The following is a 17,395-nucleotide window of genomic DNA, read 5'->3' on the forward strand; positions in this document are numbered from 1 at the left end:
AAGAGTTGTGGGCGATGATAGTCTTACTTCTTACCACCAACGTCTTATTTTGATTCGGCGGTATTATGGGATGAAGTGGCCCGGACCAACCTTACATGTCCACGCACATGAGACCGGTTCCACTGACTGACATGCAACTAGTTTTGCATAAAGGTGGATGGCGGCTGTCTGTTTCTCCTACTTTAGTTGAATCAAATTTTACTAAGGTCGGTCCTTGAAGAGGGTTAAAACATCATACTTGATAATCACTGTTGTGGTTTTGGCGTAGTTAAGAACGGTTCTTGCTAGAAGCCCATAGCAGCCACGTAAAACTTGCAACAACAAAGTAGAGGACGTCTAACTTGTTTTTGGAAGGCATGTTGTGATGTGATATGGTCAAGATATGATGTGATATATGTTGATGTATGAGATGATGATGTTTTGTAATACCGACAACCGACAGGAGCCTTAGGGTTGTCTCTTAATTACTGTATGAAATGCAAGCGCCATGGAATTGCTTTACTATATCACTATGCGTTAGCAATAATTGTAGAAGCAATAGATGATGAGACAACCCCGACGCAACGATGGAGATCAAGGTGTTGAGCCGGTGACGATGGAGATCATGACGATGATTTGGAGATGGATATCAAAAGCACAAGATGATGATGGCCATATCTTGTCACATATTTTGATTGCATGTGATGTTTATCCTTTATGCATCTTATTTTGCTTAGAACGCTGGTAGCATTATAAGATGATCCCTTCACTAAATTTCAAGATAAAAGTGTTCTCCCCGAGTATGCACCGTTGACAAAGTTAGTCGTTTCGAAGCACCTCGTGATGACCGGGGGTGATAGATTCTATGTTCACATACAATGGGTGTAAGATAGTTTTGCACATGCAGAATACTTGGGTTAAACTTGATGAGCCTAGCATGTACATACATGGTCTCGGAACACTGGAGAACGAAAGGTCGAACGTGAGTCATATAATAGATATGATCAACATACAGATGTTCACCATTGAAGACTACCCCATCTCACGTGATGATCGGACATGGGTTAGTTGATTTGGATCATGTATCACTTAGATAACTTGAGGGATGTTTATTTAAGTGGGAGTTCATTAGTAATTTGATTAATTGAACTTAAATTTATCATGAACTTAGTCTTAATAGTTTTGCATATCTATGTTGTAGATCAATGTCCTGAGATAATGTTTCCCTGAATTTTAATGCGTTCCTAGAGAAAGCTAAGTTGAAAGATGATGGTAGCAACTACATGGACTGGGTCCGTAACTTGAGGATTATCCTCATTGTTGCACAGAAGAATTATGTCCTTGATGCACTGCTAGGTGACAGACCTGCTGCAGGAGCTACTACAGATGTTATGAACGTTTGGCAGGCTCGATCTGATGAACCAGGACTTCAAAGACGTTTTGAACATCATGGAGCATATATATGTTCCAAGAGTTGAAGTTAATATTTCAAGCAAATGCCCGGGTAGAGAGAACTGAAGTCTCCAACAAGTTCTATAGCTGCAAGATGGAGGAGAACAGTTCTGTCAGTGAACACATACTCAAAATGTCTGGGTATCATAACCACTTGACTCAGCTGGGAGTTGATCTTCCAGTTGATAGTGTTATTGAGAGAGTTCTTCAATCACTACCACATTGACAGAGTGCTACAAAGGCTTCGTGATGAACTATAATATGCAAGGGATGAATAAAATGATTCCTGAGCTCTTCGCAATGCTTAAAGCCGCGGAGGTAGAAATCAAGAAGGAGCATCAAGTGTTGATGGTTAATAAGACCACTAGTTTCAACAAAAGGGGAAAGGGAAAGAAAGGGAACTTCAAGAATAATGGCAAGCAAGTTGCCACTCCCGGGAAGAAACCCAAGGCTGGACCCAATCCTAAAACTAAGTGCTTCTACTACAAAAGGAATGGTCACTGGAAGCGGAACTGCCCTAGATACTTGGCGGATAAGAAGGATGGCAAAGTGAACAAAGGTATATTTGATATACATGTTATTGATGTGTACCTTACTAATGCTCGTAGTAGCACCTGGGTATTTGATACTGGTTCGGTTGCTCATATTTGTAACTCAAAATAGGAGTTGCGGAATAAATGAAGATTGGCTAAGGACGAGGTGAAGATGCGCGTCGAGAATGGTTCCAAGGTCGATGTGATCGCCATCGGCACACTACCTCTACATCTACCTTCGGGGTTAGTTTTAGACCTCAATAGTTGTTATTTGGTGTCAGCGTTGAACATGGACATTATATGTAGATCTTGTTCATTGCGAGACGGTTATTCATTTAAATCTGAGAATAATGTTTGTTCTATTTATATGAGTAATAACTTAATGGTCATGCGCCCTTGATGAATGGTCTATTCTTGTTGAATCTCGATCGTAGTGATACACATATTCATAATATTGATGTCAAAAGATGCAAAGTTGATAATGATAGTGCAACATATTTGTGGCATCACCGTTTAGGTCATATTGGTGTAAAGTGCATGAAGAAAATCCATGCGGATGGACTTTTGGAATCACTTGATTATGAATCATTTGATACTTGCGAACCATGCCTCACGGGAAAGATGACTAAAACTCCATTTTCCGGAACAATGGAGCGAGCTAATGACTTATTGGAAATAATACATACCGATGTATGCAGTCCAATGAGTGTTGAGGCACGCGGCGGGTATCGTTATTTTCTGACCTACACAGATGATTTGAGTAGGTATGGGTATATCTACTTGATGAAACACAAGTCTAATACATTTGAAAAGTTCAAAGAATTTCAGAGTGAAGTAGAGAATCACCATAATAAGAAAATAAAGTTTCTATGATCTGATCACGGAGGCGAATATTTGAGTTACGAGTTTGGCCTTCATTTAGAACAATGTGGAATTATTTCACAACTCACGCCACATGGAACACCACAGAGAAATGGTGTGTCTGAACATCGTAACCGCACTTTATTAGATATTGTGCGATCTACGATGTCTCTTACCAATTTACCACTATTGTTTTGGGTTATGCATTAGAGACAACCACATTCATGTTAAATAGGGCACCGTCTAAATCTGTTGAGACGACACCGTATGAACTGTGGTTTGGCAAGAAACCTAAGTTGTCGTTTCTTGAAGTTTGGGGTTGTGACACTTATGTCAAAAGGCTTCAGCCTAATAAGCTCGAACCCAAATCGGAGAAATGCGTCTTCATAGGATACCCTAAGGAAACAATTGGGTCCACCTTCTACCACAGATCCGAAGGCAAGATCTTTGTTGCCAAGAATGGATCCTTTCTAGAGAAGGAGTTTCTCTCGAAAGAAGTGAGTGGTAGGAAAGTAGAACTTGATGAGGTAATTGTACCTTCTCTCGAATTGGAAAGCAACACATATGAGAAATCCGTTCCCGTGATGCCTACACCAACTAGAGAGGACACTAATGATGATGATCATGAAATGTCGGATCAAGTTACTACTAGACCTCGTAGGTCGAACAGAGCACGTTCCGCACTAGAGTGGCTTGGTAATCTTGTCCTGGAAGTCATGTTACTAGACCATGGCGAACCTACGAACTACGAAGAAGCTATGATGAGCCCATATTCTCATAAATGGCTTGAGGCCATGAAATTTGAGATAGGATCCATGTATGAGAACAAAGTATGGACTTTGGTGGACATGCCCGATGATCGGCAAGCCATAGAATATAAATGGATCTTCAAGAAGAAGACTGACGCCGATGGTAATGTTACTATCTATAAGTTCGACTTGTTGCGAAAGGTTTTCGACAAGTTCAAGGAGTTGACTATAATGAGACTTTCTCACCCGTAGCGATGATTAAGTCTGTCTGAATCATGTTAGCAATTGCCGCATTTTATGATTATGAAATCTGGCAAATGGACGTCAAAACTGCATTCCTTAATAGATTTCTTAAAGAAGAGTTGTATATGATGCAACAGGAAGGTTTTGTCGATCCTAAAGGTGCTAACAAAGTGTGCAAGCTCCAGCGATCCATCTATGGACTGGTGCAAGCATCTCGGAGTTGGAATATACGCTTTGATGAGGTGATCAAAGCATACGATTTTATACAGGCTTACGGTGAAACTTGTATTTACAAGAAGGTGAGTGGGAGCTCTATAGCATTTCTGATATTATATGTGGATGACATTTTGTTGATTGGAAATGATACAAAATTTCTTGATACCATAAAAGGATACTTGAATAAGAATTTTTCAATGAAAGACCTCGGTGAAGCTTCTTATATATTGGGAATCAAGATCTATAGGGATAGATCGAGACGCTTAATAGGACTTTCACAAAACACATACCTTGATAAAGTTTTGAAGAAGTTCAAAATGGATCGGTCAAAGAAAGGGTTCTTGCCTGTGTTCTAAGGTGTGAAATTGAGTCAGATTCAAAGCCCGACTACTACACAAGATAGAAAAAAAATGGAAGTCATTCCCTATGCCTCAGCCATAGGTTCTATCATGTATTCTATGTTGTGTACTAGACCTGATGTGTGCCTTGCCATAAGTTTGGCAGGGAGGTCGTACCAAAGTAATCCAGGAGTGGATCATTGGACATCGGTCAAGAACATCCTGAAGTACCTGAAAAGGACAAAGGATATGTTTCTCATTTATGGAGGTGACGAAGAGCTCGTCGTAAATGGTTACGTTGATGCTAGCTTCGACAATGGTCCGGATGACTCTAAGTCACAAACCGGATACGTATTTAAATTGAATGGTGGAGCTGTCAGTTGGTGCATTTCCAAGCAGAGCGTCATGGCGGGATCTACGTGTCAAGCGGAGTACATAGCTGCTTCGGAAGCAACACATGAAGGAGTCTGAATGAAGGAGTTCATATCTGATTTGGGTGTAATACCCAGTACATCGGGTTCAATGAAAATCTTTTGTGACAACACTGGAGAAATTGCATTTGCGAAGGAATCCAGGATTCACAAGAGAACCAAACACATCAAGAGACGCTTCAACTCCATTCATGAAAAGGTCAAGGATGGAGACATAGAGATTTGCAAAATACATACGAATCTGAATGTGGCAGACTCGTTTAATAAGCCTCTTCCGCGAGCAAAACATGATCAGCACCAAGACTCCATGGGTGTTAGATTCATTACAATGTAATCTAGATTATTGACTCTAGTGCAAGTGGGAGACTAAAGGAAATATGCCCTGGAGGCAATAATAAAGTTGTTATTTTATTTTTCCTTATTCACGGTAAAGGTTTATTTTTCATGCTAGAATTGTATTGATCAAAAACTTAAATACATGTGTGAATACATAAACAAATACCATGTCCCTAGCAAGCCTCTACTAGACTTACTTGTTGATCAAAGATGGTTAAGGTTTCCTAACCATAGACATGTGTTGTCATTTGATAACGGGATCACATCATTAGGAGAATGATGTGATGGATAAGACACATCCGTTAGCTTAGCATATTGATCGTTCAGTTTATTGTTATTGCCTTCTTAATGTCAAATACATATTCCTTCGACTATGAGATTATGCAACTCCCGGATACAGGAGCAATACCTTGTGTACTATCAAACGTCACAACATAACTGGGTGATCATAAAGATGCTCTACAGGTATCTCCAAAGGTGTTTGTTGAGTTGGCATAGATCGAGATTAGGATTTGTCACTCCGAGTATCGGAGAGGTATCTCTGGGCCCTCTCGGTAATACACATCATAAGAAGCCTTGCAAGCAAAGTGACTAAGGAGTTAGTTACAAGATGATGTATTATGGAACAAGTAAAGATACTTGCCGGTAATGAGATTGAACTAGGTATGAAGATACCGACGATCGAATCTTGGGCAAGTAACATACCGATGGACAAAGGGAATTATGTATGTTGTCATAAGGTTCGACCGATAAAGATCCTCGTAGAATATGTAGGAGCCAATATGAGCATCCAGGTTGCGCTATTGGTTATTGACCGGAGAGGTGTCTCAGTCATGTCTGCATAGTTCTCGAACCCGTAGGGTCCGTACGCTTAACGTTCATTGACGATATAGTGTTATATGAGTTATATGATTTGGTGACCGAATGTTGTTCGGAGTCCCGGATGAGATCACAGACATGGGAGCTCTGGAATGGTCCAGAGGTAAAGATTGATATATAGGACGATGATATTCGGACACCGGAAGAGTTTCAGAGTGCACTAGGTAGTCATCGGGTTACCGGAAGGGGTTATAGACACCCCCTGTAGGTGTATGGGCCTAATGGGCCAAGGGCGGGACAGACCAGCCCACAAGTGGGCTGGCGTGCCCCTCTCCCTAGCCGTCGGCCCTAGGGAAGGAAAGGGGGAGGGCTAGCCCCTCCTGCCTTCCCCTTCTCATGGGAGAAAGGAAAGGGGAGGGGGTGCCACCCTTCCCCGCCTTTCCCCGCTCACCTAATAAGTAAAGGGGCGTAGCTTGGGGAGGACCCCAAGTAGGATTCGGACTACTTGGGGTGCCTCCTGGCAGCCTCCCATATCCCCCACCTATATATATATGTGGGAGGGGGGCGCCACACATAACCCCGACAAATTCTTAGCCGTGTGTGGCGCCCCCTCCATAGTTTCGTCCCTCGGTCATTTTTTCGTAGTGCTTAGGCGAAGCCCGACAGAGATAACTTCACCATCACCGTCACCACACCATCGTGCTGCCATAACTCATCCACTACTTCATCGTCTTGCTGGATCAAGAAGGCGAGGACGTCACCGAGCTGAACGTGTGCTAAACGCGGAGGTGTCGTATGTTCGGTACTCGATCGGTTGGATCACGAAGAAGTTCGACTACATCAACCACGTTACTAAATGCTTCCTCTTATGATCTATGAGGGTACGTAGACACACTCTCCCCTCTCATTGCTATGCATCTCCATGGATAGATCTTGCGTGTGCGCAACGTTTCCTAACACAGCCTTGATATGCAATTGTTTTCTCATCAGTTGCAGGTCCACCCTCAACACGCAACGAGGGTGGGGGATGGGGGTGACCCATTTTGTTGACAGTTGCAAGTCCATCCCCAACATGCAACTAGCCTCTTATTTTCTTGTCCTAGTTGCGAATCCACCCTTATACGCAACTTAGTCTGACCCGTTATTTATCTCATTTGTAAGTCCACCGTCCACGCACAACCGGGAGCCTGACCCTTTTTTCCTAGTTGAAAGCCCACCCGCGACATTGTTTGTAATAAACAATGTCGAATGGGTTGTATTAACATTACTGGACCAGTAGGAGCATCTAGAACTGGATGTGGCAAATCCGTCTCCGTAAACGTTCGCGGACGTGCCAGGGCATAACCCCGGACAATGTTGGACGACCCCTCATATGTCCTACAAACAAGGACAATCCTCGTATCTAAACCCCACAAATCCATGTAAATCTGTGCAGATCCATCATACATGTAAATATCAAAAGATCATTGTGTAGTTTCATAGTTCAAACATAAATTTAATTTGAAGTGCACAATTCAAACATTAAACTCCTTGGTTTCTTCCTTGGTTTCCATTCTGGATCCACATATGCCCCATAAGATCATCAAGAAGTTACACGTGCATCTATTTGTTGGGAAACGTAGTAGAAAACAAAAAAAATTGCACCTACGATCACCAAGAACAATATGAAGATGCATAAGGGTTGGGATCAACGATCATTACCAAATCCGGAGTGCGGCAGAAGAAAAAGAGTCGATGTATATCATGCTCGAAGTCCCTCGAATGATGATGACGATCCCGCGAACCGCCCTCAAACGACCCCTCGAATAGAAGACGAAAGCACAACCTCTCTACTTGGTTGCAAGCGTACGATCTTCACGATCCGGCAGCGCTTCGCCAGCACGACCTCTCTACTTGGTTGCAAGCGTACGATCTTCACGATCCAGCAGCGCTTCACCGTCCAGAGCTAATCGTCACTGGAGAATTAGAGGGAGGAGATTAGAACCACACTGGGCTTCTAATTATGAGGATTATAGGTGGCTAGGGCTAGCTCTAATTAGTCTAGGACCAACTAGAACTAGATCAACTAGAAGCGGCACTCAAAACTTGTGTGTCCAAAAAGGTGGAAATCCTCTAGTATATATAGGTTGGGAGGGGAGGAGGAGGCACCACACAAGGCGGAAAAGTCCCCCACCCTTGTGGCCAGACAAGGCGAGGGGGAATCCCCCTACAATCTAGCCTCCCTCTCCCCTTTCCATGGGGAGAAGGGGGTGCCACCCTTATTGGGCCTTTATGGCCCAAGTGGTCTTCCACCACTTGTCCTTATTAGGCCCATATTAAATTAAATATATATTTGTTCTAAACATTTTTAGAGCATTATATATATATAATTTAACATCCCCGTAAACATTTTCCACCTATATATATTAATTGGAAATACCCGGTATTACCCGATATTCACTGAAACCCTTCCCGGTGACCCCGAAACGCTTCCGGAACCTCTCGAAACTATTTCAGATATTAATGAAACAATTCCACTGATATATTATCATCACTCCCGTCCTACTAACACTCAGCACATCGTGATTACCTTAATCTTGTGACCCTGTAGGTTCGATAAACCATAGACATGAACTGAACCCCTTTGTTCAATGACCGATAGCGGAACAATGGACATCCATATCGGTCCCTATGATACACAAATGATATTCAAGTGAACCTTTGATTATCATGTGATGTTCCCTTTGCTTTGCGATACTTTACAAAACCCGGTGTGCATCAGTATCCTCTTGGGTCATTGATGACCCACAAGTATAGGGGATCAATCGTAGTCCTTTCGATAAGTAAGAGTGTCGAACCCAACAAGGAGCAGGAAGAAATAAACAACTGGTTTTCAGCAAGGTAATCTTTGCAAGCACTGAAATTGTATGTAACGAGTAGTTTTATGGAGATAATTTGTAACAACAAAGTAACGATAACAATAAATAAAGTGAAGCAAGGTAGCCCAATCCTTTTGTGGCAAAGGACAAGCCAAAATAGTCTCTTATGATAAGCAAAGCGTTCATCATGTTGGATTGATTTGTGCTTGCTACTTTGATAATTTGATATGTGGGTGGACCAGTGCTTAGGTGCTATTCTTACTTGAACAAACCTCCTACTTATGATTAACCCCCTCGCAAGCATTCGCAACTACGAGAAAAGTATTAATATAAAATCTAACCATAGCATTAAACTTTTGGATCCAAATCAATCCATTACGAAGTAGTGCATAAACTTGGGTTTAAGCTTCTTTGTAGGTGTAAGAAACCCTGGATTTGTTGCCCAAACTGTGCACAGGCCCAAGAGCAAGGTTGCGGCATCCAAGATCAGACGAAGGAGAACAGATCAGCTCTTTGAGGAATCAGAGAGCGGATCAAGAAGACCAAGACAAGCCATAGGAAGCATGATACCACTAAGGGAAAGCCTCCCTTGCCGAGCAGGCGAGACTAGCGAGGACGAGGTTGCTACAGAGACAAGTCTCAAGACTCCCCCGGCAAGCCTGCCGGGGATACCAAGGGCGGACTTCCCCGCCAAAAGCTCCACCGCTACAGCTCACAGCGACGCACATCATCGATCGATGCAGTGTTAAGACCCCAAGTGACTAAGTGGCTATTTCTTGACACATGGCAACCACTTCCGAAGGAAATCACCTCCAAATGACACTCGTCCAGAGACGCGTCAAGCAAACAGACAAGAGGGTGGTCGAACTGCCCGGCAAGGCTTGCCGGACATGCCATGATGTGACACTCAGTGACGCATTTAATGTGCTCTGCCCTGTCTGCAGAGTTCGGTATGGTAGCACTGTTTTCTATCTAATCAGTATACAATGAAAGATTTGATACCATCTTGTAGCAACCCGACCTCGGACGGTCAAGTCTCTGTGCTTAAGTGTCATCCCTGGATCGGTATGCTGACACACACAGTACTCGAGGATTTATAACAGAGGTAAATCACATGTATAAAGTAATGTAAATACTATTACCTCAATCCAAATAACGGAAGTAACAACAAGGTTGTGGATTCCCATCAACACCAACGGCAAAGTTGAGTGTAGAAATCATAACCCTAACGTATCACTTACTCATCGTAAGATTTCCTGCAACATGAGACGTTGCAGCCACAAAGGGTCAGTACATTGAATGTACCGGCAAATTCACACCATAGGGTAATGATGAATAAAGGCTATCACTACATGCATATTTAGCGGGTGGAAAAGCTCTATGGTTATAATGTTTTTACAAAAAGCCAATTTTTCCCTACTGCAAAGGAATACATTTTATTTAACTACAAAGTTGGTTGAAAAATATTGAGAAGGTTCCTCCAACTCAATCCCAAATTAACATCAATAACCCAACAAATTATTTAAGTAACGTGATGAGATCAATATGATAATCCAAGAACCAGATACTCAAGATGTCCATAATCGGGGACACGGCTAACCATGATTAGATTGTACACTCTGCAGAGGTTTGCACACTTTTCCCCACAAGACTTGATCGCCTCCATTCGGTTTCTCGCACTACATGGTGTTTGAGAAACGGATGACCGAGACACAGTCTTTCAGAAACATTAACTCTTTACTCCGGGCAGACCATACCAAACCTACATCCCTCTACCTGCTGATCCACCTCTTCAAGAGCTCATGTAACTTACTCAACTATGCTAGAGCCCATAATAGCTTGTGGCTGCACACGGAAGTTTCTAGCATGAATAATCTTATGATCCCTTTGAGCCTGGGTGGAATTCCATAGGGTGATCACACGGCTCCTCCGGGATCCCCTTGGACAAACACTGGATTCTCCAGGTGCCCGGGCAAACCACTGGGTGCTCCAGGGTGTCCCAACCAATCCACCCAGATGTGTATTAAAGTAGCCACCTTAAGTTAAACATTAAATAATAACTCTCACATATGTCATGAATTCTCTCAAACCAATCCACATCTACGAGCATAGCATAGCAATATGAGCATAACATAAAAGTAACTCCCAGGGTTTGAATGCAGGGTAATAGGTTCCTACCTCATCAACTACTTCCCGATACCCACATGTTATAAATTCCTAACCATGCAATGTTTGAGGGTGAAACTAATGCATAAAAACTGGGTATGAAAGGGATATGATCAAAGTGTGAACTTTCCTGCAATGTTCATGAAGATGATTCGCACTCGTAAGTCTTGATAGTTCTACTCGTCACACTCTGGTCAATCTATCGTAAGCAAGCAATAGTAACCACACATAAGCAATCACTCAAAATATCTGAAAGTATGAACAAAACACTTCGGAAAGCTGCAAAACCAAGCAAATAACTCTTGCAACATAAATGTAAGTGCATCTAGTGCCCCTTAGTGATTTTGGTGTATTGAAGACTTATAGGTTAAGGGACTAATGCGTTTGTGAGTGTACATAGGTCTATAAGTCTATGAGGAGTTTGATTTTACAGAGAAAGTCGACCCCTAAAAATGAAGTTCTTTGACTGAAGACTTTGGATTTCTAAAGACTTTCTGAAGACTTTGAAAGTGAAGAAATTGGTGTAACCTTGAAGACTTGGTATTCATTCGAGGAAAATGAAGCATGAAGACTTTTGTTTTCATAGTTTCATTTTCTCTTTCTTGAGTCATAGGAAACACCGTACTGTTAAAGGGGGTCGAGGAAATACTAAGGAAAAATTTCCATGTGATGCTCAACTCAAAATCCTACACCTACCAACCCCTTCGAATGAAGCCATTGGAAATCTCATACAGTCCAGTCATATTCTTCAGTGACAGAGACGAAGTTTTTCTAGTCTCCGAGGAATTTGTTCTGACTGAGGAGTTAGGAATTCGCCAGTGCGGATTGCCTACACAGTGAGGAACATGATAGCCATGAGGATTTTGCTACTCAAAATTCTGACCGTTGCTGTGCTATGCGCCAGCTGTCCCAAAATATCTATCCACCTAACGGTCATATCATTGAAGGGCATTTATGTCTTATCATGTCGGGCTGCTCCCTAGGCTATAAATAGCCGCCCCTACAACCACTAGCTGGTTGGCTGATCCGAGAGAAACTGACACTTGTCATTTGAGAGCAACCCATCCTCCGAGGACTTTGAGCGAAAATCATCAAGTGAGGAAAAACCCAAACCCAAACACCTATAAACCCCAAGTGATTGAGCATCACTGAAGAGATTGATCCTGCGTGGATCCGACGCTTGTTACCTTTGAAGACTGTGCTTCTTCCAGATGGTTAGGCGTCATGGTCTAGAGCATCCAAGAGGAATTGTGGATCGCCGAGTGACCAAGTTTGTGAAGGTTTGGAAGTCGCCTGAAGACTTACCATGAGTGATTGAGTGAGGTCTGTGTGACCTTAGCTCAAGGAGAATACGGTGAGGACTTGGTGTCCTAAGCTGCGTGTTCAGGAATGGGTGTCCGGGACTGTGTGTCCTCGAGTTTAAATACTCAGCCACTCCAACCAGATGTACAACTGAGACAGCAGTTGGAACTGGTCTACCAAATCATTGTCTTCACCAAGCTTACTGGTTCTATTTCCTCAACTCCTTCAGTTCCTCATAACTGTGTTGTGTGCTTGTTCATATCTGTGCTTGAAGACTTTGAGTGAAGACTTTCTCAATTTCCTCAGTTCAATCTCTTCAGTCTGTTTGTCTTCATCCTGTGTTATCCTGTGCTTATGCTTCCTGTACTCTGTGCCTATCTTCATTTCATCATGATGACTATGCTTGTGTTCTGTTATATTTACTTTTAAGTACTTATTCCGCTGACAGTAATTCTTCGCTAAGAAATTTCCTCACCGGCAAATTCCTCAGTGAATAATTTCATAAAAAATCGCCTATTCACCCCCCTCTAGTCGATATAATGCACTTTCAATTGGTATCAGAGCAAGGTACTCCCTTGTTCTGTGTGATTTTGGTTTAACCGCCTAGAGTTTTAGTTATGTTGACCGCAGCTATGCTCAAGGTCTCTGCTGGGTGTCCTACCTTCGATGGGACGGACTACCCCTACTGGAAGAATAAGATGCGAATGCATCTTGAGGCAATTGATAACGATCTCTGGTATGTTGTGGAAAATGGTGTTCCCTTAGTCACACCTTCTCTGAATGCTGCTGATGTGAAGAGATTCAAGCAACTCGATTCTCAAGCGAAGAATATCATATGTGGCCATCTGAGCAAAGGACAACATGGAAGAGTGAGTGCTTTGGAAATTGCTAAGCTTATCTGGGATAGACTGTCCAAAGTGAATGAAGGAGTCTCAACACAACGTGACTCTCGAGTTGATGTTCTTCGCAATCTCTTCAACCGCTTCAAAAGACTCAACAATGAAAATGTTCAACAAACCTTCGATCGCCTCACTAACATCTCAAATGAGCTTCAAGCACTTGGTGCCACTGACATCACCGACCATGAGGTGGTGAAGAAATTGCTGAGATCGCTTGATTCCTCATTTGACACTCTGGCATTGATGATACAAGAACGTGCTGATTACAAGTCACTTGATCCCGCTGATATTCTCGAGAGGCTAAATACTCATGAGTTCCAACTTGCTGAAAAAGAGATCTCTATGGTTCGAGCTATGGCAGATCACGTGCACTGAAGGCCAAGGCAGCATCTGAGTCCGAAGATGAAGACTCTGGTAGCAGCCTTGGTGATCCTAAAGAACTAAGCCATGAGCTAGCACTACTCACGAAGAAGTTCCAAAAGTTCTCAAGACGTGGTCGCTTTGAAAGACCCTCAAGGAGCAATGATTCCTCATCCAGTGACTACAAGAGGAGGCTCTGTCACAAATGCAAGAAACCTGGACATTACATTTAAGATTGTCCTCAGTGGGAAAAGGAATCAAAGTAGAAGAAATACAAGGATTACAGTTCTGATGATGCGAAGAAAAAGAAGAAATCCACAAAATCTTCATCATCAAAATCCTCAAAAGCCTTCATATCACAAGAAGAGCAGCTCCAAGAAGGCTAGGGCATTCATTGGCAAGGAAATGGACTCTGAGGCTGAATCTGAAGAAAATGAGGAAGAGGAGACATCTGAGGAGTCCGAATCCGGAGTGGCGAGCCTAGCTCTCGCTACTGCATTCGTCAGCAAGTCTATCTTCAACACCGAAGAAAATGACCTCACCAACAAGGCTGATGAAGGCGATGATGACTACGCTCCCACCTATTGCTTCATGGCAAAGGGTGCCAAGGTACTCAAATATACCTCATCTGAATCAAGTGAGAATGAATCTGATGAAAACCTTAAGCCCAGCTATTCTAAACTTGCTAAGATTGCTGTAAAACAACAAAGGGCTTTTGAAAAGGTTCAAAACATGCTAGAAAAAAGTGATGATATGTTGGGTGAAGAAATGGATCGCACTAAAGCCTTGACTGAAAATCTTCAGAGACTTCAGACTAGGTTTGACAATCTTCAAGGTCATCATAACTGATGACGGGAAAATGGCGGGCGTGAGAACGCGCGTCCACGTCATTGATACAGAGTGAAATTTAAATGCATAAAAAAAATAGGATCAAACATTGCAGGTACTTTATTTCCAGAACTCTTACATTTACATAAAAAATCTGTTAATTACATCTCCGAAGAGAAAACCCCTGATTAAGAATTCCAACATATCTATTACATAGGATTGCATCACATGCCTATTACAATAAGCTACAAGAGAAATCCTCCTTGCGGTCGACGATGAACTCCTTCTTGATGAACTTGAAGTTTGGTTCCATGCAAATACTCCTCTATGATTTTACGTGTGATGTTTGGGAATACATTTCCTAGCATGCAACCATTTGTGTGTGTGTTCAACCTCATTTATATGTGGAATGCAGGTTGATTTTGACTAGGCATAGTTTTATCCTAGGTTTGGCATATAGGATATGTATATATTTTCCTTTGGGAATTTTATATGACATCTTTGGTTTTGGTGGCATGTATATATGTGACATGCCAATTTTAATAAGTTTCGCATCATCACATTACTACTATCACCGCGCGACACTGATATGGTGCCCGTGTGTAGCGTAATGGGCTGAAGCTTTCTGACACAAGTTTGATGCTTTTTATGGTGCATATGATATGTGCCATATTTTGTTGACTCTGACTTCACACGGTATCAATACTAACCACGCGGTGCAATGATATGACACACACGTATAGCTTGACCCGAATGGAGTTTGTTTATGATATTTTTATTTGTTTAAAGCCTATGTGGGCTACATGAAATATGCCTTATCATGTATTTTGCATGAATTTTGTATGCATATGTGGATATGGAGTGAACTTATTTTTATTAAGTTCTGCTTTACCTGTATTACTACTAACACCGCGTGGCACTAAGATAATGCCCGCGTGCAGCATAACCAAGCAAAGGTTTGTGGAGCAATTATGGTGTTGCATGAGTCGTATGACATCTATCATTTTTGTTTATGTTTGTCCCTCACATGGTATTAGCACTAACTCCACATAGCGTCATTTCATTGGCGCTCGTGTGTAAAGTAAGTTTGTGATATTCATTTGTGATGATGCTAATAGTTTAGGCCCTTATAGCATTGGAGCATATTTGTAACATCTTTTATATGACTTTGGCCAAAATATGTAGCATGAATGTTTTATTTAGATTTTATCTTACTTGTATTACTACTAACATCGCATAACACGAATATCGTGCCCGCGTGTAGCGTAACCAAGTAAAATTGGTTTATGACGTGCAATTTTGATGATGCTAATAGTTTAGGCTCTTATAGCGTTGGAGCATTTCATGACATGTTTTATTTGACTTTGGACCAAATATGTGACCTAAATACTTTGTTTAATTAATTTTTTTACTTGTATTACTACTAACACCGTGTAGCATTATGATAATGCCCGCGTGTAGTGCAACCAAGTAAGATTGGTTTTTTTACGATGCAACATGTTTTATAATCCATTTTGCATGATTTTGGTTTTTTGGGTGTGTAACATGAACACATTTTCAATAAGTTTTGTCCTGCTCGTATTACTACTAACACCGAGTAGCATTAAGATAATGCTCTCGTGTAGCGTAACCAAGTGAAGCACCATTTTATATATTCTTATTCGTATTACAACTAACGCGACACATAAGGTCCGTGGCGTAACCGAACAAGAATGAATTCAATTTAGCATATTCGTCATTTCATTCCAACTTAGTAAGATTCATTTTTTTATGACCAAATTAAGGCAATTTTTTATGAAGTTTTCGTGCCTATGATACTGTCTTGATTCGTATCCGCGGATAGGGACCAAACCAAGAAACGAGACGATTGTCCTGGCCTGTATCGCTAAGGGGACCGAATCAAGAAGGAGATCATTAGGATGAAACATATGCAACATGCAAAAGGAACATGCATGCTCCTTGGCTCGTACCGCGATGGCCGAACCAAGGACAATTTTTTTTATGTAGATTAAACATGCACTTTGGTTTGTACCGCAGTGGCCAAACCAAAGGCAAGAATTTTAGGGAGATGAAACTTGCTTCTTGATTTGTGTGTCTGAACTGAAGGCAAGAGTTTGGAGTGGATACAACATCAATTCTTTGGTTTGTACCGCGATGGCCGAACCAAAGACGAAATTTTGAAGTAGATTAAACATATACCTTGGTTTGTACCACAATGGCCGAACCAAAGACAAGAATTTTATGAAGTGAAATAGCTCCTTGATTTGTACCGCGATGGCCGAACCAAAGGCTGGAGTTTTAGGAGAGGAGGAAGAAGAAATCTCCCTGACTTGTACCGCAATGGCCAAATCAGGGGCTATGAGAGAGCCATGAATCTCACCTTCAAACCTTAGCAAGCAAGTCGTCTGCGTCCTCCTTCTTTTTCTGTATATGGTGTTTGTGTGTAAATTTAGCAGTGGGAGAAACGATCAGCGGCCGACCCTAGAGCAGTCAGGCATCCTGGTATTTATAGGGCTGGGTGTGCAGCAATGGCCTTTGGAGGCTGCCGCGCGCGCCAAGGAATCAACCTGCACGTCGCTGTCGTGCAGGACGTGGGAGCGGGAATGTGGATGGATGGTTGAACGTGGGTAGGAAACGGAGTGATGCAGACTTGGTCTCCTGAGTTGATTGATGGGACTTCAGCGGGAGCGCGCATGGCCCTCTGGCCCAATTAGTTTAATGACTTCCCTTGATCAAGCTCTATTTAAAGATGGGCCTGCTACAAGGCACGTATAGGCTTCTTACTTGATTGTTTAATCGGAGCAGCCTTTGCATATGCATGGGACTGTGTTGATTAGCTCAAACAAATTAATGATGGGCTGTGAGGGCCACACCCCATACGTTCGTGCATGTACGCTGCCAAGCCTGCATGCATGCATTGGTACATGACGCATGCTCGTACCAACTAAAGATTTAATTGATGCTAAATTTTCTGTAGTCACCAATTATATCGTCTATGTATTTTGTTAATATGCCGTGATATTTA

Source organism: Triticum dicoccoides, chromosome 4A (genome assembly GCF_002162155.2).
Source record: "Triticum dicoccoides isolate Atlit2015 ecotype Zavitan chromosome 4A, WEW_v2.0, whole genome shotgun sequence".
Lineage (NCBI taxonomy): Eukaryota > Viridiplantae > Streptophyta > Magnoliopsida > Poales > Poaceae > Triticum > Triticum dicoccoides.